This window comes from Triplophysa dalaica, chromosome 21 (assembly GCF_015846415.1).
Source record: "Triplophysa dalaica isolate WHDGS20190420 chromosome 21, ASM1584641v1, whole genome shotgun sequence".
Taxonomy (NCBI): domain Eukaryota; kingdom Metazoa; phylum Chordata; class Actinopteri; order Cypriniformes; family Nemacheilidae; genus Triplophysa; species Triplophysa dalaica.
In genome coordinates, this window is record NC_079562.1 from 12510732 (window position 1) to 12531308 (window position 20577).

The window sequence follows — 20577 nt, forward strand, 5'->3', positions numbered from 1 at the left end:
GAGACCCAGTCTTTTGTGGCTTTTATTCAAAAACATGTTTTTCAGACATGCGCTAACATTCTGTACTAAATAAAAACTTTCATTTAAATGAGGCTATAGCTTATAAATGTACAAGTTTTTATTTGTTTTTAGATCTTTAATGATAAATCTGGTAATAATAGAGAGCAGGAGACCTCTTATGTACCTCACACTAAACTTGATACTAAGTTGAAAAAAAATGTCATACACTTGAGGGAGCGCTCCGTGCACTTTTCTTGATTCAATTCGCTTGCTGACATCTCGAGCACTCGCCGGGTGCAGTGGCGCGTGCCTGTAATCCAAGCTACTGGGAGTCTGAGGCTGGCGGATCACTTGAGTTCAGGGGTTCTTGGCTGCAGTGGACTATGTCGATCGGGTGTCCGTACTAAGTTCGGTATCGATATGGTGCTCCTGGGGGAGCTCGGGACTACCAGGTCGTCTAAGGAGGGGTGAACCGGTCCAGGTCGGAAACGGAGCAGGTCAAAACCCCCATGCCGATCAGTAGTGGGGTAGCGCCTGTGAATAGACACTGTAGTACAGCCTGAATGATACAGCGAGACCCAGTCTTTTGTGCCATTTACACCAAAACATGTTTTTCAGACATGTGCTAACAGCCTGTACTAAATAAATACTTTCATTTAAATGAGGCTGTAGCTTATAAATATACAAGTTTTTGTTTGTTTTGAGATCTTTAATGATAAATCTGTTAATAATAGAGAGCAGGAGACCTCTTATGTACCTCACACTAAACTTGATACTAAGTTGAAAAAAAATTGTCATACACTTGAGGGAGCGCTCCGCGCACTTTTCTTGATTCAATTTGCTTGCTGACACCTTGAGCACTCGCCGGGTGCAGTGGCGCGTGCCTGTAATCCAAGCTACTGGGAGTCTGAGGCTGGCGGATCACTTGAGTTCAGTGGTTCTTGGCTGCAGTGGACTATGTCGATCGGGTGTCCGTACTAAGTTCGGTATCGGACTTAGTAGATTTCTAAGATTTGCAGTCTTAAAATGCCCATTACAACCGTCCACTTACACCAGTTGTCTCTGCAAGTGGTTGTTGCATAGCAGTGCATAACTTTGGAGCATTCGTAGGCCTCGTGGCCTAATGGATAAGGCGTCTGACTTCGAATCAGACGATTGCAGGTTCGAGTCCTGCTGGGGTCGCAGTTTAAAATGCCCATTATATCGTTGACGCACACCAGTTGTCTCTGCAAGTGAATAGACTCTGTAGTACAGCCTGAGTGATACAGAGAGACCCAGTCTTTTGTGGCTTTTATTCAAAAACATGTTTTTCAGACATGCGCTAACATTCTGTACTAAATAAAAACTTTCATTTAAATGAGGCTATAGCTTATAAATGTACAAGTTTTTATTTGTTTTTAGATTTTTAATGATAAATCTGGTAATAATAGAGAGCAGGAGACCTCTTATGTACCTCACACTAAACTTGATACTAAGTTGAAAAAAAATGTCATACACTTGAGGGAGCGCTCCGTGCACTTTTCTTGATTCAATTCGCTTGCTGACATCTCGAGCACTCGCCGGGTGCAGTGGCGCGTGCCTGTAATCCAAGCTACTGGGAGTCTGAGGCTGGCGGATCACTTGAGTTCAGGGGTTCTTGGCTGCAGTGGACTATGTCGATCGGGTGTCCGTACTAAGTTCGGTATCGATATGGTGCTCCTGGGGGAGCTCGGGACTACCAGGTCGTCTAAGGAGGGGTGAACCGGTCCAGGTCGGAAACGGAGCAGGTCAAAACCCCCATGCCGATCAGTAGTGGGGTAGTGCCTGTGAATAGACACTGTAGTACAGCCTGAATGATACAGCGAGACCCAGTCTTTTGTGCCATTTACACCAAAACATGTTTTTCAGACATGTGCTAACAGCCTGTACTAAATAAATACTTTCATTTAAATGAGGCTGTAGCTTATAAATATACAAGTTTTTGTTTGTTTTGAGATCTTTAATGATAAATCTGTTAATAATAGAGAGCAGGAGACCTCTTATGTACCTCACACTAAACTTGATACTAAGTTGAAAAAAAATTGTCATAGACTTGAGGGAGCGCTCCGCGCACTTTTCTTGATTCAATTTGCTTGCTGACACCTTGAGCACTCGCCGGGTGCAGTGGCGCGTGCCTGTAATCCAAGCTACTGGGAGTCTGAGGCTGGCGGATCACTTGAGTTCAGTGGTTCTTGGCTGCAGTGGACTATGTCGATCGGGTGTCCGTACTAAGTTCGGTATCGGACTTAGTAGATTTCTAAGATTTGCAGTCTTAAAATGCCCATTACAACCGTCCACTTACACCAGTTGTCTCTGCAAGTGGTTGTTGCATAGCAGTGCATAACTTTGGAGCATTTGTAGGCCTCGTGGCCTAATGGATAAGGCGTCTGACTTCGAATCAGACGATTGCAGGTTCGAGTCCTGCTGGGGTCGCAGTTTAAAATGCCCATTATATCGTTGATGCACACCAGTTGTCTCTGCAAGTGAATAGACTCTGTAGTACAGCCTGAGTGATACAGAGAGACCCAGTCTTTTGTGGCTTTTATTCAAAAACATGTTTTTCAGACATGCGCTAACATTCTGTACTAAATAAAAACTTTCATTTAAATGAGGCTATAGCTTATAAATGTACAAGTTTTTATTTGTTTTTAGATTTTTAATGATAAATCTGGTAATAATAGAGAGCAGGAGACCTCTTATGTACCTCACACTAAACTTGATACTAAGTTGAAAAAAAATGTCATACACTTGAGGGAGCGCTCCGTGCACTTTTCTTGATTCAATTCGCTTGCTGACATCTCGAGCACTCGCCGGGTGCAGTGGCGCGTGCCTGTAATCCAAGCTACTGGGAGTCTGAGGCTGGCGGATCACTTGAGTTCAGGGGTTCTTGGCTGCAGTGGACTATGTCGATCGGGTGTCCGTACTAAGTTCGGTATCGATATGGTGCTCCTGGGGGAGCTCGGGACTACCAGGTCGTCTAAGGAGGGGTGAACCGGTCCAGGTCGGAAACGGAGCAGGTCAAAACCCCCATGCCGATCAGTAGTGGGGTAGTGCCTGTGAATAGACACTGTAGTACAGCCTGAATGATACAGCGAGACCCAGTCTTTTGTGCCATTTACACCAAAACATGTTTTTCAGACATGTGCTAACAGCCTGTACTAAATAAATACTTTCATTTAAATGAGGCTGTAGCTTATAAATATACAAGTTTTTGTTTGTTTTGAGATCTTTAATGATAAATCTGTTAATAATAGAGAGCAGGAGACCTCTTATCGTTGACGCACACCAGTTGTCTCTGCAAGTGAATAGACTCTGTAGTACAGCCTGAGTGATACAGAGAGACCCAGTCTTTTGTGGCTTTTATTCAAAAACATGTTTTTCAGACATGCGCTAACATTCTGTACTAAATAAAAACTTTCATTTAAATGAGGCTATAGCTTATAAATGTACAAGTTTTTATTTGTTTTTAGATTTTTAATGATAAATCTGGTAATAATAGAGAGCAGGAGACCTCTTATGTACCTCACACTAAACTTGATACTAAGTTGAAAAAAAATGTCATACACTTGAGGGAGCGCTCCGTGCACTTTTCTTGATTCAATTCGCTTGCTGACATCTCGAGCACTCGCCGGGTGCAGTGGCGCGTGCCTGTAATCCAAGCTACTGGGAGTCTGAGGCTGGCGAATCACTTGAGTTCAGGGGTTCTTGGCTGCAGTGGACTATGTCGATCGGGTGTCCGTACTAAGTTCGGTATCGATATGGTGCTCCTGGGGGAGCTCGGGACTACCAGGTCGTCTAAGGAGGGGTGAACCGGTCCAGGTCGGAAACGGAGCAGGTCAAAACCCCCATGCCGATCAGTAGTGGGGTAGTGCCTGTGAATAGACACTGTAGTACAGCCTGAATGATACAGCGAGACCCAGTCTTTTGTGCCATTTACACCAAAACATGTTTTTCAGACATGTGCTAACAGCCTGTACTAAATAAATACTTTCATTTAAATGAGGCTGTAGCTTATAAATATACAAGTTTTTGTTTGTTTTGAGATCTTTAATGATAAATCTGTTAATAATAGAGAGCAGGAGACCTCTTATGTACCTCACACTAAACTTGATACTAAGTTGAAAAAAAATTGTCATAGACTTGAGGGAGCGCTCCGCGCACTTTTCTTGATTCAATTTGCTTGCTGACACCTTGAGCACTCGCCGGGTGCAGTGGCGCGTGCCTGTAATCCAAGCTACTGGGAGTCTGAGGCTGGCGGATCACTTGAGTTCAGTGGTTCTTGGCTGCAGTGGACTATGTCGATCGGGTGTCCGTACTAAGTTCGGTATCGGACTTAGTAGATTTCTAAGATTTGCAGTCTTAAAATGCCCATTACAACCGTCCACTTACACCAGTTGTCTCTGCAAGTGGTTGTTGCATAGCAGTGCATAACTTTGGAGCATTTGTAGGCCTCGTGGCCTAATGGATAAGGCGTCTGACTTCGAATCAGACGATTGCAGGTTCGAGTCCTGCTGGGGTCGCAGTTTAAAATGCCCATTATATCGTTGACGCACACCAGTTGTCTCTGCAAGTGAATAGACTCTGTAGTACAGCCTGAGTGATACAGAGAGACCCAGTCTTTTGTGGCTTTTATTCAAAAACATGTTTTTCAGACATGCGCTAACATTCTGTACTAAATAAAAACTTTCATTTAAATGAGGCTATAGCTTATAAATGTACAAGTTTTTATTTGTTTTTAGATCTTTAATGATAAATCTGGTAATAATAGAGAGCAGGAGACCTCTTATGTACCTCACACTAAACTTGATACTAAGTTGAAAAAAAATGTCATACACTTGAGGGAGCGCTCCGTGCACTTTTCTTGATTCAATTCGCTTGCTGACATCTCGAGCACTCGCCGGGTGCAGTGGCGCGTGCCTGTAATCCAAGCTACTGGGAGTCTGAGGCTGGCGGATCACTTGAGTTCAGGGGTTCTTGGCTGCAGTGGACTATGTCGATCGGGTGTCCGTACTAAGTTCGGTATCGATATGGTGCTCCTGGGGGAGCTCGGGACTACCAGGTCGTCTAAGGAGGGGTGAACCGGTCCAGGTCGGAAACGGAGCAGGTCAAAACCCCCATGCCGATCAGTAGTGGGGTAGTGCCTGTGAATAGACACTGTAGTACAGCCTGAATGATACAGCGAGACCCAGTCTTTTGTGCCATTTACACCAAAACATGTTTTTCAGACATGTGCTAACAGCCTGTACTAAATAAATACTTTCATTTAAATGAGGCTGTAGCTTATAAATATACAAGTTTTTGTTTGTTTTGAGATCTTTAATGATAAATCTGTTAATAATAGAGAGCAGGAGACCTCTTATGTACCTCACACTAAACTTGATACTAAGTTGAAAAAAAATTGTCATAGACTTGAGGGAGCGCTCCGCGCACTTTTCTTGATTCAATTTGCTTGCTGACACCTTGAGCACTCGCCGGGTGCAGTGGCGCGTGCCTGTAATCCAAGCTACTGGGAGTCTGAGGCTGGCGGATCACTTGAGTTCAGTGGTTCTTGGCTGCAGTGGACTATGTCGATCGGGTGTCCGTACTAAGTTCGGTATCGGACTTAGTAGATTTCTAAGATTTGCAGTCTTAAAATGCCCATTACAACCGTCCACTTACACCAGTTGTCTCTGCAAGTGGTTGTTGCATAGCAGTGCATAACTTTGGAGCATTTGTAGGCCTCGTGGCCTAATGGATAAGGCGTCTGACTTCGAATCAGACGATTGCAGGTTCGAGTCCTGCTGGGGTCGCAGTTTAAAATGCCCATTATATCGTTGACGCACACCAGTTGTCTCTGCAAGTGAATAGACTCTGTAGTACAGCCTGAGTGATACAGAGAGACCCAGTCTTTTGTGGCTTTTATTCAAAAACATGTTTTTCAGACATGCGCTAACATTCTGTACTAAATAAAAACTTTCATTTAAATGAGGCTATAGCTTATAAATGTACAAGTTTTTATTTGTTTTTAGATTTTTAATGATAAATCTGGTAATAATAGAGAGCAGGAGACCTCTTATGTACCTCACACTAAACTTGATACTAAGTTGAAAAAAAATGTCATACACTTGAGGGAGCGCTCCGTGCACTTTTCTTGATTCAATTCGCTTGCTGACATCTCGAGCACTCGCCGGGTGCAGTGGCGCGTGCCTGTAATCCAAGCTACTGGGAGTCTGAGGCTGGCGGATCACTTGAGTTCAGGGGTTCTTGGCTGCAGTGGACTATGTCGATCGGGTGTCCGTACTAAGTTCGGTATCGATATGGTGCTCCTGGGGGAGCTCGGGACTACCAGGTCGTCTAAGGAGGGGATGAACCGGTCCAGGTCGGAAACGGAGCAGGTCAAAACCCCCATGCCGATCAGTAGTGGGGTAGTGCCTGTGAATAGACACTGTAGTACAGCCTGAATGATACAGCGAGACCCAGTCTTTTGTGCCATTTACACCAAAACATGTTTTTCAGACATGTGCTAACAGCCTGTACTAAATAAATACTTTCATTTAAATGAGGCTGTAGCTTATAAATATACAAGTTTTTGTTTGTTTTGAGATCTTTAATGATAAATCTGTTAATAATAGAGAGCAGGAGACCTCTTATGTACCTCACACTAAACTTGATACTAAGTTGAAAAAAAATTGTCATAGACTTGAGGGAGCGCTCCGCGCACTTTTCTTGATTCAATTTGCTTGCTGACACCTTGAGCACTCGCCGGGTGCAGTGGCGCGTGCCTGTAATCCAAGCTACTGGGAGTCTGAGGCTGGCGGATCACTTGAGTTCAGTGGTTCTTGGCTGCAGTGGACTATGTCGATCGGGTGTCCGTACTAAGTTCGGTATCGGACTTAGTAGATTTCTAAGATTTGCAGTCTTAAAATGCCCATTACAACCGTCCACTTACACCAGTTGTCTCTGCAAGTGGTTGTTGCATAGCAGTGCATAACTTTGGAGCATTTGTAGGCCTCGTGGCCTAATGGATAAGGCGTCTGACTTCGAATCAGACGATTGCAGGTTCGAGTCCTGCTGGGGTCGCAGTTTAAAATGCCCATTATATCGTTGACGCACACCAGTTGTCTCTGCAAGTGAATAGACTCTGTAGTACAGCCTGAGTGATACAGAGAGACCCAGTCTTTTGTGGCTTTTATTCAAAAACATGTTTTTCAGACATGCGCTAACATTCTGTACTAAATAAAAACTTTCATTTAAATGAGGCTATAGCTTATAAATGTACAAGTTTTTATTTGTTTTTAGATTTTTAATGATAAATCTGGTAATAATAGAGAGCAGGAGACCTCTTATGTACCTCACACTAAACTTGATACTAAGTTGAAAAAAAATGTCATACACTTGAGGGAGCGCTCCGTGCACTTTTCTTGATTCAATTCGCTTGCTGACATCTCGAGCACTCGCCGGGTGCAGTGGCGCGTGCCTGTAATCCAAGCTACTGGGAGTCTGAGGCTGGCGGATCACTTGAGTTCAGGGGTTCTTGGCTGCAGTGGACTATGTCGATCGGGTGTCCGTACTAAGTTCGGTATCGATATGGTGCTCCTGGGGGAGCTCGGGACTACCAGGTCGTCTAAGGAGGGGTGAACCGGTCCAGGTCGGAAACGGAGCAGGTCAAAACCCCCATGCCGATCAGTAGTGGGGTAGTGCCTGTGAATAGACACTGTAGTACAGCCTGAATGATACAGCGAGACCCAGTCTTTTGTGCCATTTACACCAAAACATGTTTTTCAGACATGTGCTAACAGCCTGTACTAAATAAATACTTTCATTTAAATGAGGCTGTAGCTTATAAATATACAAGTTTTTGTTTGTTTTGAGATCTTTAATGATAAATCTGTTAATAATAGAGAGCAGGAGACCTCTTATGTACCTCACACTAAACTTGATACTAAGTTGAAAAAAAATGTCATACACTTGAGGGAGCGCTCCGTGCACTTTTCTTGATTCAATTCGCTTGCTGACATCTCGAGCACTCGCCGGGTGCAGTGGCGCGTGCCTGTAATCCAAGCTACTGGGAGTCTGAGGCTGGCGGATCACTTGAGTTCAGGGGTTCTTGGCTGCAGTGGACTATGTCGATCGGGTGTCCGTACTAAGTTCGGTATCGATATGGTGCTCCTGGGGGAGCTCGGGACTACCAGGTCGTCTAAGGAGGGGTGAACCGGTCCAGGTCGGAAACGGAGCAGGTCAAAACCCCCATGCCGATCAGTAGTGGGGTAGTGCCTGTGAATAGACACTGTAGTACAGCCTGAATGATACAGCGAGACCCAGTCTTTTGTGCCATTTACACCAAAACATGTTTTTCAGACATGTGCTAACAGCCTGTACTAAATAAATACTTTCATTTAAATGAGGCTGTAGCTTATAAATATACAAGTTTTTGTTTGTTTTGAGATCTTTAATGATAAATCTGTTAATAATAGAGAGCAGGAGACCTCTTATGTACCTCACACTAAACTTGATACTAAGTTGAAAAAAAATTGTCATAGACTTGAGGGAGCGCTCCGCGCACTTTTCTTGATTCAATTTGCTTGCTGACACCTTGAGCACTCGCCGGGTGCAGTGGCGCGTGCCTGTAATCCAAGCTACTGGGAGTCTGAGGCTGGCGGATCACTTGAGTTCAGTGGTTCTTGGCTGCAGTGGACTATGTCGATCGGGTGTCCGTACTAAGTTCGGTATCGGACTTAGTAGATTTCTAAGATTTGCAGTCTTAAAATGCCCATTACAACCGTCCACTTACACCAGTTGTCTCTGCAAGTGGTTGTTGCATAGCAGTGCATAACTTTGGAGCATTCGTAGGCCTCGTGGCCTAATGGATAAGGCGTCTGACTTCGAATCAGAAGATTGCAGGTTCGAGTCCTGCCGGGGTCGCAGTTTAAAATGCCCATTATATCGTTGACGCACACCAGTTGTCTCTGCAAGTGAATAGACTCTGTAGTACAGCCTGAGTGATACAGAGAGACCCAGTCTTTTGTGGCTTTTATTCAAAAACATGTTTTTCAGACATGCGCTAACATTCTGTACTAAATAAAAACTTTCATTTAAATGAGGCTATAGCTTATAAATGTACAAGTTTTTATTTGTTTTTAGATTTTTAATGATAAATCTGGTAATAATAGAGAGCAGGAGACCTCTTATGTACCTCACACTAAACTTGATACTAAGTTGAAAAAAAATGTCATACACTTGAGGGAGCGCTCCGTGCACTTTTCTTGATTCAATTCGCTTGCTGACATCTCGAGCACTCGCCGGGTGCAGTGGCGCGTGCCTGTAATCCAAGCTACTGGGAGTCTGAGGCTGGCGGATCACTTGAGTTCAGGGGTTCTTGGCTGCAGTGGACTATGTCGATCGGGTGTCCGTACTAAGTTCGGTATCGATATGGTGCTCCTGGGGGAGCTCGGGACTACCAGGTCGTCTAAGGAGGGGTGAACCGGTCCAGGTCGGAAACGGAGCAGGTCAAAACCCCCATGCCGATCAGTAGTGGGGTAGCGCCTGTGAATAGACACTGTAGTACAGCCTGAATGATACAGCGAGACCCAGTCTTTTGTGCCATTTACACCAAAACATGTTTTTCAGACATGTGCTAACAGCCTGTACTAAATAAATACTTTCATTTAAATGAGGCTGTAGCTTATAAATATACAAGTTTTTGTTTGTTTTGAGATCTTTAATGATAAATCTGTTAATAATAGAGAGCAGGAGACCTCTTATGTACCTCACACTAAACTTGATACTAAGTTGAAAAAAAATTGTCATACACTTGAGGGAGCGCTCCGCGCACTTTTCTTGATTCAATTTGCTTGCTGACACCTTGAGCACTCGCCGGGTGCAGTGGCGCGTGCCTGTAATCCAAGCTACTGGGAGTCTGAGGCTGGCGGATCACTTGAGTTCAGTGGTTCTTGGCTGCAGTGGACTATGTCGATCGGGTGTCCGTACTAAGTTCGGTATCGGACTTAGTAGATTTCTAAGATTTGCAGTCTTAAAATGCCCATTACAACCGTCCACTTACACCAGTTGTCTCTGCAAGTGGTTGTTGCATAGCAGTGCATAACTTTGGAGCATTCGTAGGCCTCGTGGCCTAATGGATAAGGCGTCTGACTTCGAATCAGAAGATTGCAGGTTCGAGTCCTGCCGGGGTCGCAGTTTAAAATGCCCATTATATCGTTGACGCACACCAGTTGTCTCTGCAAGTGAATAGACTCTGTAGTACAGCCTGAGTGATACAGAGAGACCCAGTCTTTTGTGGCTTTTATTCAAAAACATGTTTTTCAGACATGCGCTAACATTCTGTACTAAATAAAAACTTTCATTTAAATGAGGCTATAGCTTATAAATGTACAAGTTTTTATTTGTTTTGAGATCTTTAATGATAAATCTGGTAATAATAGAGAGCAGGAGACCTCTTATGTACCTCACACTAAACTTGATACTAAGTTGAAAAAAAATGTCATACACTTGAGGGAGCGCTCCGTGCACTTTTCTTGATTCAATTCGCTTGCTGACATCTCGAGCACTCGCCGGGTGCAGTGGCGCGTGCCTGTAATCCAAGCTACTGGGAGTCTGAGGCTGGCGGATCACTTGAGTTCAGGGGTTCTTGGCTGCAGTGGACTATGTCGATCGGGTGTCCGTACTAAGTTCGGTATCGATATGGTGCTCCTGGGGGAGCTCGGGACTACCAGGTCGTCTAAGGAGGGGTGAACCGGTCCAGGTCGGAAACGGAGCAGGTCAAAACCCCCATGCCGATCAGTAGTGGGGTAGCGCCTGTGAATAGACACTGTAGTACAGCCTGAATGATACAGCGAGACCCAGTCTTTTGTGCCATTTACACCAAAACATGTTTTTCAGACATGTGCTAACAGCCTGTACTAAATAAATACTTTCATTTAAATGAGGCTGTAGCTTATAAATATACAAGTTTTTGTTTGTTTTGAGATCTTTAATGATAAATCTGTTAATAATAGAGAGCAGGAGACCTCTTATGTACCTCACACTAAACTTGATACTAAGTTGAAAAAAAATTGTCATACACTTGAGGGAGCGCTCCGCGCACTTTTCTTGATTCAATTTGCTTGCTGACACCTTGAGCACTCGCCGGGTGCAGTGGCGCGTGCCTGTAATCCAAGCTACTGGGAGTCTGAGGCTGGCGGATCACTTGAGTTCAGTGGTTCTTGGCTGCAGTGGACTATGTCGATCGGGTGTCCGTACTAAGTTCGGTATCGGACTTAGTAGATTTCTAAGATTTGCAGTCTTAAAATGCCCATTACAACCGTCCACTTACACCAGTTGTCTCTGCAAGTGGTTGTTGGCATAGCAGTGCATAACTTTGGAGCATTCGTAGGCCTCGTGGCCTAATGGATAAGGCGTCTGACTTCGAATCAGAAGATTGCAGGTTCGAGTCCTGCCGGGGTCGCAGTTTAAAATGCCCATTATATCGTTGACGCACACCAGTTGTCTCTGCAAGTGAATAGACTCTGTAGTACAGCCTGAGTGATACAGAGAGACCCAGTCTTTTGTGGCTTTTATTCAAAAACATGTTTTTCAGACATGCGCTAACATTCTGTACTAAATAAAAACTTTCATTTAAATGAGGCTATAGCTTATAAATGTACAAGTTTTTATTTGTTTTGAGATCTTTAATGATAAATCTGGTAATAATAGAGAGCAGGAGACCTCTTATGTACCTCACACTAAACTTGATACTAAGTTGAAAAAAAATGTCATACACTTGAGGGAGCGCTCCGTGCACTTTTCTTGATTCAATTCGCTTGCTGACATCTCGAGCACTCGCCGGGTGCAGTGGCGCGTGCCTGTAATCCAAGCTACTGGGAGTCTGAGGCTGGCGGATCACTTGAGTTCAGGGGTTCTTGGCTGCAGTGGACTATGTCGATCGGGTGTCCGTACTAAGTTCGGTATCGATATGGTGCTCCTGGGGGAGCTCGGGACTACCAGGTCGTCTAAGGAGGGGTGAACCGGTCCAGGTCGGAAACGGAGCAGGTCAAAACCCCCATGCCGATCAGTAGTGGGGTAGCGCCTGTGAATAGACACTGTAGTACAGCCTGAATGATACAGCGAGACCCAGTCTTTTGTGCCATTTACACCAAAACATGTTTTTCAGACATGTGCTAACAGCCTGTACTAAATAAATACTTTCATTTAAATGAGGCTGTAGCTTATAAATATACAAGTTTTTGTTTGTTTTGAGATCTTTAATGATAAATCTGTTAATAATAGAGAGCAGGAGACCTCTTATGTACCTCACACTAAACTTGATACTAAGTTGAAAAAAAATTGTCATACACTTGAGGGAGCGCTCCGCGCACTTTTCTTGATTCAATTTGCTTGCTGACACCTTGAGCACTCGCCGGGTGCAGTGGCGCGTGCCTGTAATCCAAGCTACTGGGAGTCTGAGGCTGGCGGATCACTTGAGTTCAGTGGTTCTTGGCTGCAGTGGACTATGTCGATCGGGTGTCCGTACTAAGTTCGGTATCGGACTTAGTAGATTTCTAAGATTTGCAGTCTTAAAATGCCCATTACAACCGTCCACTTACACCAGTTGTCTCTGCAAGTGGTTGTTGGATAGCAGTGCATAACTTTGGAGCATTCGTAGGCCTCGTGGCCTAATGGATAAGGCGTCTGACTTCGAATCAGAAGATTGCAGGTTCGAGTCCTGCGGGGTCGCAGTTTAAAATGCCCATTATATCGTTGACGCACACCAGTTGTCTCTGCAAGTGAATAGACTCTGTAGTACAGCCTGAGTGATACAGAGAGACCCAGTCTTTTGTGGCTTTTATTCAAAAACATGTTTTTCAGACATGCGCTAACATTCTGTACTAAATAAAAACTTTCATTTAAATGAGGCTATAGCTTATAAATGTACAAGTTTTTATTTGTTTTGAGATCTTTAATGATAAATCTGGTAATAATAGAGAGCAGGAGACCTCTTATGTACCTCACACTAAACTTGATACTAAGTTGAAAAAAAATGTCATACACTTGAGGGAGCGCTCCGTGCACTTTTCTTGATTCAATTCGCTTGCTGACATCTCGAGCACTCGCCGGGTGCAGTGGCGCGTGCCTGTAATCCAAGCTACTGGGAGTCTGAGGCTGGCGGATCACTTGAGTTCAGGGGTTCTTGGCTGCAGTGGACTATGTCGATCGGGTGTCCGTACTAAGTTCGGTATCGATATGGTGCTCCTGGGGGAGCTCGGGACTACCAGGTCGTCTAAGGAGGGGTGAACCGGTCCAGGTCGGAAACGGAGCAGGTCAAAACCCCCATGCCGATCAGTAGTGGGGTAGCGCCTGTGAATAGACACTGTAGTACAGCCTGAATGATACAGCGAGACCCAGTCTTTTGTGCCATTTACACCAAAACATGTTTTTCAGACATGTGCTAACAGCCTGTACTAAATAAATACTTTCATTTAAATGAGGCTGTAGCTTATAAATATACAAGTTTTTGTTTGTTTTGAGATCTTTAATGATAAATCTGTTAATAATAGAGAGCAGGAGACCTCTTATGTACCTCACACTAAACTTGATACTAAGTTGAAAAAAAATTGTCATACACTTGAGGGAGCGCTCCGCGCACTTTTCTTGATTCAATTTGCTTGCTGACACCTTGAGCACTCGCCGGGTGCAGTGGCGCGTGCCTGTAATCCAAGCTACTGGGAGTCTGAGGCTGGCGGATCACTTGAGTTCAGTGGTTCTTGGCTGCAGTGGACTATGTCGATCGGGTGTCCGTACTAAGTTCGGTATCGGACTTAGTAGATTTCTAAGATTTGCAGTCTTAAAATGCCCATTACAACCGTCCACTTACACCAGTTGTCTCTGCAAGTGGTTGTTGGATAGCAGTGCATAACTTTGGAGCATTCGTAGGCCTCGTGGCCTAATGGATAAGGCGTCTGACTTCGAATCAGAAGATTGCAGGTTCGAGTCCTGCCGGGGTCGCAGTTTAAAATGCCCATTATATCGTTGACGCACACCAGTTGTCTCTGCAAGTGAATAGACTCTGTAGTACAGCCTGAGTGATACAGAGAGACCCAGTCTTTTGTGGCTTTTATTCAAAAACATGTTTTTCAGACATGCGCTAACATTCTGTACTAAATAAAAACTTTCATTTAAATGAGGCTATAGCTTATAAATGTACAAGTTTTTATTTGTTTTGAGATCTTTAATGATAAATCTGGTAATAATAGAGAGCAGGAGACCTCTTATGTACCTCACACTAAACTTGATACTAAGTTGAAAAAAAATGTCATACACTTGAGGGAGCGCTCCGTGCACTTTTCTTGATTCAATTCGCTTGCTGACATCTCGAGCACTCGCCGGGTGCAGTGGCGCGTGCCTGTAATCCAAGCTACTGGGAGTCTGAGGCTGGCGGATCACTTGAGTTCAGGGGTTCTTGGCTGCAGTGGACTATGTCGATCGGGTGTCCGTACTAAGTTCGGTATCGATATGGTGCTCCTGGGGGAGCTCGGGACTACCAGGTCGTCTAAGGAGGGGTGAACCGGTCCAGGTCGGAAACGGAGCAGGTCAAAACCCCCATGCCGATCAGTAGTGGGGTAGCGCCTGTGAATAGACACTGTAGTACAGCCTGAATGATACAGCGAGACCCAGTCTTTTGTGCCATTTACACCAAAACATGTTTTTCAGACATGTGCTAACAGCCTGTACTAAATAAATACTTTCATTTAAATGAGGCTGTAGCTTATAAATATACAAGTTTTTGTTTGTTTTGAGATCTTTAATGATAAATCTGTTAATAATAGAGAGCAGGAGACCTCTTATGTACCTCACACTAAACTTGATACTAAGTTGAAAAAAAATTGTCATACACTTGAGGGAGCGCTCCGCGCACTTTTCTTGATTCAATTTGCTTGCTGACACCTTGAGCACTCGCCGGGTGCAGTGGCGCGTGCCTGTAATCCAAGCTACTGGGAGTCTGAGGCTGGCGGATCACTTGAGTTCAGTGGTTCTTGGCTGCAGTGGACTATGTCGATCGGGTGTCCGTACTAAGTTCGGTATCGGACTTAGTAGATTTCTAAGATTTGCAGTCTTAAAATGCCCATTACAACCGTCCACTTACACCAGTTGTCTCTGCAAGTGGTTGTTGCATAGCAGTGCATAACTTTGGAGCATTCGTAGGCCTCGTGGCCTAATGGATAAGGCGTCTGACTTCGAATCAGAAGATTGCAGGTTCGAGTCCTGCCGGGGTCGCAGTTTAAAATGCCCATTATATCGTTGACGCACACCAGTTGTCTCTGCAAGTGAATAGACTCTGTAGTACAGCCTGAGTGATACAGAGAGACCCAGTCTTTTGTGGCTTTTATTCAAAAACATGTTTTTCAGACATGCGCTAACATTCTGTACTAAATAAAAACTTTCATTTAAATGAGGCTATAGCTTATAAATGTACAAGTTTTTATTTGTTTTGAGATCTTTAATGATAAATCTGGTAATAATAGAGAGCAGGAGACCTCTTATGTACCTCACACTAAACTTGATACTAAGTTGAAAAAAAATGTCATACACTTGAGGGAGCGCTCCGTGCACTTTTCTTGATTCAATTCGCTTGCTGACATCTCGAGCACTCGCCGGGTGCAGTGGCGCGTGCCTGTAATCCAAGCTACTGGGAGTCTGAGGCTGGCGGATCACTTGAGTTCAGGGGTTCTTGGCTGCAGTGGACTATGTCGATCGGGTGTCCGTACTAAGTTCGGTATCGATATGGTGCTCCTGGGGGAGCTCGGGACTACCAGGTCGTCTAAGGAGGGGTGAACCGGTCCAGGTCGGAAACGGAGCAGGTCAAAACCCCCATGCCGATCAGTAGTGGGGTAGCGCCTGTGAATAGACACTGTAGTACAGCCTGAATGATACAGCGAGACCCAGTCTTTTGTGCCATTTACACCAAAACATGTTTTTCAGACATGTGCTAACAGCCTGTACTAAATAAATACTTTCATTTAAATGAGGCTGTAGCTTATAAATATACAAGTTTTTGTTTGTTTTGAGATCTTTAATGATAAATCTGTTAATAATAGAGAGCAGGAGACCTCTTATGTACCTCACACTAAACTTGATACTAAGTTGAAAAAAAATTGTCATACACTTGAGGGAGCGCTCCGCGCACTTTTCTTGATTCAATTTGCTTGCTGACACCTTGAGCACTCGCCGGGTGCAGTGGCGCGTGCCTGTAATCCAAGCTACTGGGAGTCTGAGGCTGGCGGATCACTTGAGTTCAGTGGTTCTTGGCTGCAGTGGACTATGTCGATCGGGTGTCCGTACTAAGTTCGGTATCGGACTTAGTAGATTTCTAAGATTTGCAGTCTTAAAATGCCCATTACAACCGTCCACTTACACCAGTTGTCTCTGCAAGTGGTTGTTGGCATAGCAGTGCATAACTTTGGAGCATTCGTAGGCCTCGTGGCCTAATGGATAAGGCGTCTGACTTCGAATCAGAAGATTGCAGGTTCGAGTCCTGCCGGGGTCGCAGTTTAAAATGCCCATTATATCGTTGACGCACACCAGTTGTCTCTGCAAGTGAATAGACTCTGTAGTACAGCCTGAGTGATACAGAGAGACCCAGTCTTTTGTGGCTTTTATTCAAAAACATGTTTTTCAGACATGCGCTAACATTCTGTACTAAATAAAAACTTTCATTTAAATGAGGCTATAGCTTATAAATGTACAAGTTTTTATTTGTTTTGAGATCTTTAATGATAAATCTGGTAATAATAGAGAGCAGGAGACCTCTTATGTACCTCACACTAAACTTGATACTAAGTTGAAAAAAAATGTCATACACTTGAGGGAGCGCTCCGTGCACTTTTCTTGATTCAATTCGCTTGCTGACATCTCGAGCACTCGCCGGGTGCAGTGGCGCGTGCCTGTAATCCAAGCTACTGGGAGTCTGAGGCTGGCGGATCACTTGAGTTCAGGGGTTCTTGGCTGCAGTGGACTATGTCGATCGGGTGTCCGTACTAAGTTCGGTATCGATATGGTGCTCCTGGGGGAGCTCGGGACTACCAGGTCGTCTAAGGAGGGGTGAACCGGTCCAGGTCGGAAACGGAGCAGGTCAAAACCCCCATGCCGATCAGTAGTGGGGTAGCGCCTGTGAATAGACACTGTAGTACAGCCTGAATGATACAGCGAGACCCAGTCTTTTGTGCCATTTACACCAAAACATGTTTTTCAGACATGTGCTAACAGCCTGTACTAAATAAATACTTTCATTTAAATGAGGCTGTAGCTTATAAATATACAAGTTTTTGTTTGTTTTGAGATCTTTAATGATAAATCTGTTAATAATAGAGAGCAGGAGACCTCTTATGTACCTCACACTAAACTTGATACTAAGTTGAAAAAAAATTGTCATACACTTGAGGGAGCGCTCCGCGCACTTTTCTTGATTCAATTTGCTTGCTGACACCTTGAGCACTCGCCGGGTGCAGTGGCGCGTGCCTGTAATCCAAGCTACTGGGAGTCTGAGGCTGGCGGATCACTTGAGTTCAGTGGTTCTTGGCTGCAGTGGACTATGTCGATCGGGTGTCCGTACTAAGTTCGGTATCGGACTTAGTAGATTTCTAAGATTTGCAGTCTTAAAATGCCCATTACAACCGTCCACTTACACCAGTTGTCTCTGCAAGTGGTTGTTGGCATAGCAGTGCATAACTTTGGAGCATTCGTAGGCCTCGTGGCCTAATGGATAAGGCGTCTGACTTCGAATCAGAAGATTGCAGGTTCGAGTCCTGCCGGGGTCGCAGTTTAAAATGCCCATTATATCGTTGACGCACACCAGTTGTCTCTGCAAGTGAATAGACTCTGTAGTACAGCCTGAGTGATACAGAGAGACCCAGTCTTTTGTGGCTTTTATTCAAAAACATGTTTTTCAGACATGCGCTAACATTCTGTACTAAATAAAAACTTTCATTTAAATGAGGCTATAGCTTATAAATGTACAAGTTTTTATTTGTTTTGAGATCTTTAATGATAAATCTGGTAATAATAGAGAGCAGGAGACCTCTTATGTACCTCACACTAAACTTGATACTAAGTTGAAAAAAAATGTCATACACTTGAGGGAGCGCTCCGTGCACTTTTCTTGATTCAATTCGCTTGCTGACATCTCGAGCACTCGCCGGGTGCAGTGGCGCGTGCCTGTAATCCAAGCTACTGGGAGTCTGAGGCTGGCGGATCACTTGAGTTCAGGGGTTCTTGGCTGCAGTGGACTATGTCGATCGGGTGTCCGTACTAAGTTCGGTATCGATATGGTGCTCCTGGGGGAGCTCGGGACTACCAGGTCGTCTAAGGAGGGGTGAACCGGTCCAGGTCGGAAACGGAGCAGGTCAAAACCCCCATGCCGATCAGTAGTGGGGTAGCGCCTGTGAATAGACACTGTAGTACAGCCTGAATGATACAGCGAGACCCAGTCTTTTGTGCCATTTACACCAAAACATGTTTTTCAGACATGTGCTAACAGCCTGTACTAAATAAATACTTTCATTTAAATGAGGCTGTAGCTTATAAATATACAAGTTTTTGTTTGTTTTGAGATCTTTAATGATAAATCTGTTAATAATAGAGAGCAGGAGACCTCTTATGTACCTCACACTAAACTTGATACTAAGTTGAAAAAAAATTGTCATACACTTGAGGGAGCGCTCCGCGCACTTTTCTTGATTCAATTTGCTTGCTGACACCTTGAGCACTCGCCGGGTGCAGTGGCGCGTGCCTGTAATCCAAGCTACTGGGAGTCTGAGGCTGGCGGATCACTTGAGTTCAGTGGTTCTTGGCTGCAGTGGACTATGTCGATCGGGTGTCCGTACTAAGTTCGGTATCGGACTTAGTAGATTTCTAAGATTTGCAGTCTTAAAATGCCCATTACAACCGTCCACTTACACCAGTTGTCTCTGCAAGTGGTTGTTGCATAGCAGTGCATAACTTTGGAGCATTCGTAGGCCTCGTGGCCTAATGGATAAGGCGTCTGACTTCGAATCAGAAGATTGCAGGTTCGAGTCCTGCCGGGGTCGCAGTTTAAAATGCCCATTATATCGTTGACGCACACCAGTTGTCTCTGCAAGTGAATAGACTCTGTAGTACAGCCTGAGTGATACAGAGAGACCCAGTCTTTTGTGGCTTTTATTCAAAAACATGTTTTTCAGACATGCGCTAACATTCTGTACTAAATAAAAACTTTCATTTAAATGAGGCTATAGCTTATAAATGTACAAGTTTTTATTTGTTTTGAGATCTTTAATGATAAATCTGGTAATAATAGAGAGCAGGAGACCTCTTATGTACCTCACACTAAACTTGATACTAAGTTGAAAAAAAATGTCATACACTTGAGGGAGCGCTCCGTGCACTTTTCTTGATTCAATTCGCTTGCTGACATCTCGAGCACTCGCCGGGTGCAGTGGCGCGTGCCTGTAATCCAAGCTACTGGGAGTCTGAGGCTGGCGGATCACTTGAGTTCAGGGGTTCTTGGCTGCAGTGGACTATGTCGATCGGGTGTCCGTACTAAGTTCGGTATCGATATGGTGCTCCTGGGGGAGCTCGGGACTACCAGGTCGTCTAAGGAGGGGTGAACCGGTCCAGGTCGGAAACGGAGCAGGTCAAAACCCCCATGCCGATCAGTAGTGGGGTAGCGCCTGTGAATAGACACTGTAGTACAGCCTGAATGATACAGCGAGACCCAGTCTTTTGTGCCATTTACACCAAAACATGTTTTTCAGACATGTGCTAACAGCCTGTACTAAATAAATACTTTCATTTAAATGAGGCTGTAGCTTATAAATATACAAGTTTTTGTTTGTTTTGAGATCTTTAATGATAAATCTGTTAATAATAGAGAGCAGGAGACCTCTTATGTACCTCACACTAAACTTGATACTAAGTTGAAAAAAAATTGTCATACACTTGAGGGAGCGCTCCGCGCACTTTTCTTGATTCAATTTGCTTGCTGACACCTTGAGCACTCGCCGGGTGCAGTGGCGCGTGCCTGTAATCCAAGCTACTGGGAGTCTGAGGCTGGCGGATCACTTGAGTTCAGTGGTTCTTGGCTGCAGTGGACTATGTCGATCGGGTGTCCGTACTAAGTTCGGTATCGGACTTAGTAGATTTCTAAGATTTGCAGTCTTAAAATGCCCATTACAACCGTCCACTTACACCAGTTGTCTCTGCAAGTGGTTGTTGCATAGCAGTGCATAACTTTGGAGCATTCGTAGGCCTCGTGGCCTAATGGATAAGGTGTCTGACTTCGAATCAGAAGATTGCAGGTTCGAGTCCTGCCGGGGTCGCAGTTTAAAATGCCCATTATATCGTTGACGCACACCAGTTGTCTCTGCAAGTGAATAGACTCTGTAGTACAGCCTGAGTGATACAGAGAGACCCAGTCTTTTGTGGCTTTTATTCAAAAACATGTTTTTCAGACATGCGCTAACATTCTGTACTAAATAAAAACTTTCATTTAAATGAGGCTATAGCTTATAAATGTACAAGTTTTTATTTGTTTTTAGATCTTTAATGATAAAT

At 44.4% G+C, this 20577-nt stretch overlaps 15 non-coding genes across 15 annotated transcripts; all 15 read left to right on the forward strand.

Moving 5' to 3' along the window:
• Positions 1-1109: 1109 nt before the first annotated feature.
• On the forward strand, positions 1110-1182 carry trnar-ucg (transfer RNA arginine (anticodon UCG)). Its single transcript has one exon. It is a non-coding gene; the product is annotated as a tRNA-Arg (tRNA).
• A 1196-nt stretch (positions 1183-2378) lies between these two features.
• trnar-ucg (transfer RNA arginine (anticodon UCG)) lies at positions 2379-2451 on the forward strand. Its single transcript has one exon. It is a non-coding gene; the product is annotated as a tRNA-Arg (tRNA).
• Positions 2452-4465: 2014 nt separating this feature from the next.
• On the forward strand, positions 4466-4538 carry trnar-ucg (transfer RNA arginine (anticodon UCG)). Its single transcript has one exon. It is a non-coding gene; the product is annotated as a tRNA-Arg (tRNA).
• Positions 4539-5734: 1196 nt separating this feature from the next.
• trnar-ucg (transfer RNA arginine (anticodon UCG)) lies at positions 5735-5807 on the forward strand. The gene has a single exon. It is a non-coding gene; the product is annotated as a tRNA-Arg (tRNA).
• Positions 5808-7004: 1197 nt separating this feature from the next.
• Positions 7005-7077, forward strand: trnar-ucg (transfer RNA arginine (anticodon UCG)). Its single transcript has one exon. It is a non-coding gene; the product is annotated as a tRNA-Arg (tRNA).
• Positions 7078-8846: 1769 nt separating this feature from the next.
• Positions 8847-8919, forward strand: trnar-ucg (transfer RNA arginine (anticodon UCG)). The gene has a single exon. It is a non-coding gene; the product is annotated as a tRNA-Arg (tRNA).
• A 1196-nt stretch (positions 8920-10115) lies between these two features.
• Positions 10116-10188, forward strand: trnar-ucg (transfer RNA arginine (anticodon UCG)). Its single transcript has one exon. It is a non-coding gene; the product is annotated as a tRNA-Arg (tRNA).
• A 1197-nt stretch (positions 10189-11385) lies between these two features.
• On the forward strand, positions 11386-11458 carry trnar-ucg (transfer RNA arginine (anticodon UCG)). Its single transcript has one exon. It is a non-coding gene; the product is annotated as a tRNA-Arg (tRNA).
• A 1196-nt stretch (positions 11459-12654) lies between these two features.
• On the forward strand, positions 12655-12726 carry trnar-ucg (transfer RNA arginine (anticodon UCG)). Its single transcript has one exon. It is a non-coding gene; the product is annotated as a tRNA-Arg (tRNA).
• Positions 12727-13922: 1196 nt separating this feature from the next.
• On the forward strand, positions 13923-13995 carry trnar-ucg (transfer RNA arginine (anticodon UCG)). Its single transcript has one exon. It is a non-coding gene; the product is annotated as a tRNA-Arg (tRNA).
• Positions 13996-15191: 1196 nt separating this feature from the next.
• trnar-ucg (transfer RNA arginine (anticodon UCG)) lies at positions 15192-15264 on the forward strand. Its single transcript has one exon. It is a non-coding gene; the product is annotated as a tRNA-Arg (tRNA).
• Positions 15265-16461: 1197 nt separating this feature from the next.
• On the forward strand, positions 16462-16534 carry trnar-ucg (transfer RNA arginine (anticodon UCG)). Its single transcript has one exon. It is a non-coding gene; the product is annotated as a tRNA-Arg (tRNA).
• A 1197-nt stretch (positions 16535-17731) lies between these two features.
• Positions 17732-17804, forward strand: trnar-ucg (transfer RNA arginine (anticodon UCG)). Its single transcript has one exon. It is a non-coding gene; the product is annotated as a tRNA-Arg (tRNA).
• A 1196-nt stretch (positions 17805-19000) lies between these two features.
• On the forward strand, positions 19001-19073 carry trnar-ucg (transfer RNA arginine (anticodon UCG)). The gene has a single exon. It is a non-coding gene; the product is annotated as a tRNA-Arg (tRNA).
• Positions 19074-20269: 1196 nt separating this feature from the next.
• trnar-ucg (transfer RNA arginine (anticodon UCG)) lies at positions 20270-20342 on the forward strand. The gene has a single exon. It is a non-coding gene; the product is annotated as a tRNA-Arg (tRNA).
• Positions 20343-20577: the final 235 nt, after the last annotated feature.